This window comes from Otolemur garnettii, unplaced genomic scaffold (genome assembly GCF_000181295.1).
Source record: "Otolemur garnettii isolate 467f Iridium unplaced genomic scaffold, OtoGar3 scaffold00094, whole genome shotgun sequence".
NCBI lineage: Eukaryota > Metazoa > Chordata > Mammalia > Primates > Galagidae > Otolemur > Otolemur garnettii.
Genome location: NW_003852489.1, coordinates 1,062,485 through 1,064,984, shown reverse-complemented (window position 1 = coordinate 1,064,984; position 2,500 = coordinate 1,062,485). Strand labels below are relative to the sequence as shown.

At 50.6% G+C, this 2,500-nt stretch overlaps 1 protein-coding gene across 1 annotated transcript in view; it reads left to right on the top strand.

Moving 5' to 3' along the window:
- Window positions 1-2,500, top strand: part of CUNH17orf67 (chromosome unknown C17orf67 homolog) — a 31,094-nt gene that overhangs the window by 1,867 nt on the left and 26,727 nt on the right. The window lies entirely within an intron of this gene.

Genomic DNA, 2,500 nt, shown 5'->3' with positions numbered 1-2,500 from the left:
CTGGGCTCAGATTGGGTTTGAATCTCCCCATTTCCTAACTACGTAACCCTGGGGAACTTCCCTCACATTTCTGCACCTTAGTACTCTCATCTATAAAATGGAGATAGTAAGTGTTATTATTGATGTTACTATAACATTATTATTATAAATAATAATATAAAATAACCATTTCATGAGGCTAAAATGAAATACTTCATAGTAAAGCGCTTAGAACGGTACTCAGCAAATGGTAACTACTTTTTTGAGTATTAAGTACCAGGTACCAGGCTGGGGGCTGAGGCTGTACAGATGGGTTGCCTAGGTTTCTGCTCAGGGGCTGTGGTGGAGACAGAGACATAAGCAGATGGCTGCTCTGGAGTGTGACAAAAATGAATCCACTCCAGGCTGTTAGGGATGGATGTGGCTTTTTGAAGAGTAAGAAGAAGAAATAAGAGGTAGCTCAGAATGTCTAGGTGTAGGGTAGGAGGGAACAGGGAGGTGGGCAGAGGCAGGATTGAGTTGTTGAACTTCATTTTGTATGGAGAGCAACTGAAAGATTTTTCAGATGTCAAAGTATAGATCTGAGCCTTAGATACAGAGATCTAGAGGCAGTTGGAGGAGAAGAGGCCCAGGGTTAAAGTCTAGGACACCAACACTCAGTGGTGGGCAGGGGAAAGGAGGAGGGGCCGGGAGAGAAACAGAGAGAAGCCTGGGTGGTGGGGCGGGGAGGAGGCCCCCAAGGGGGGCAGAGGGCAAGGAAGGAGGGCAGGTGGAGGGAGGGGGCGGATGGGTGCTACAGCCGCTGGAGGAGGGGTCCTGTGGGGGGATGACTCTAACTGGTCCTCACGTGCTTTCAGCATGATGTCTGGAGTGGCCATTCCAAAGACTGTTCCTTGGGACCTTGGGTGGGGGTGTCATCACACTCCCCCAAAGCAGGTACCCCTGCTCCAGGCGTGCAGGGGGTGGCTGTAACCGATCCGCAGGTCTGCCACCTGACATTTTCTCTGCCAACATCTGCACCTGGCTTTTTTGAACTGTGACTGTGGATAACGGCTTTTGCCCTGACTGAAGGTGCTGTGGGCGTCAGTCAGCAGGTGGGCTTGGCCCTTGCGGTCTGACTTCCTGCCTCCGCCTTCCTCCACCATCCCCGTGCCAGCCTACAAGCCGTGACTTTGCCCCTAAAAGCCTGCACTGTGTGATCCTTCCGCTGTTCAGAAAACTCCCCCAAACTCCTCTGTTTGCCTTTCCCCTGCTGGTGGTCATCACCTCCCCCTAATCTCCGCTTGCCTCCAACTTTGCAGTTTGCTCTCTGGCTCTCTTCTTGGTTGCTTTAGACATCTCTCACTGATGAGACCACCACCTGCTCCCCGTCACTGCTCAAACCGACCAGATCTTGTTTCTCCGTGACTCATTCCTGCTGCAGAACCTACTTCTGAGCCCCCAACCATTTCCACCCCATCCTGCATACAGCCCAGTCCTGCATGTACCTCTGAGACATTTGACCTCAGTGTCCAGAATCCTCAGGTGCTCAGGCCTGTTTGGAGAAGAGGTCATGTGACTTTTCATTGAAATGTGAAATAAACACACACTCCATTATTTAGCGGCTAGTCTGTACTAGTAATTCCCACCCAGGGGAATTTTGTTTCCCCATCCCCAGGGACGTATGACAATGTTTGGAGGCATTTTTTTTTGAGACAGAGTCTCAAGCCATCACCCTGGGTAGAATGCTATGGTGTCATAGCACACAGCAAACTCCACCTCTGGCTCAAGCCATCCTCTTGCCTCAGTTTTTCTAGTTTTAGTAGAGAAGGGGGTCTCGCTTTTTGCTCCGGCTGATCACAAACCCATGAGCTTAAGCCATCCACCCTGCTTGGCTTCCCAGAGTGCTAGGATTACAGGTGTGAGCCACCACGACCAGCCAAGTTTATTTTATTTTTTTAAAGTTTTGGTTGGGGCTGGGGTTGAATTTGCCATCCCTGGTACATGGGGCTGGTGCCCTACTCCTTGAGCCACAGACGCCACCCTAGGAGACATTTTTGGTTGTCATAGCTGTTGGAGGGGTCCTGTCGTCATCCAGCAGGCAGAGGCCGTGGGTGCTGCAAACACCCTGCCATGCCCAGGGCGGCCCCACCCAGTGTCAGTAGTGGATGGTGAGGAGCCAGTTTACACAAGGCCAAGCATTCTCTTTCTCATTCACCCTGGGTCACGCTGTGTCTCACTTGTTCTTGTTTAGTTACACTCAGTCATGTGCATAGAGAATTGGTTGAATTTGCAAGTAGTTTTTTGCCATCATGGTTTTCTAGCTTGCTTCCTTCCTCCCTTCCTCCCTCTTGTCTTGTCTCACTCTGACACCCTGGGTAGAGTGCCGTGCAGTCATTGCTCACAGCAACCTTAAACTCCTGGGCTTAAGCAATTCTCTTGTCTCAGCTTCCTCAGTAGCTGGGACTTCAGGCATGTGCCACAATGCCCAGCTAGTTTTTCTATTTTTAGTAGAGATGGGGTCTCGCTTTTGCTCAGGCTG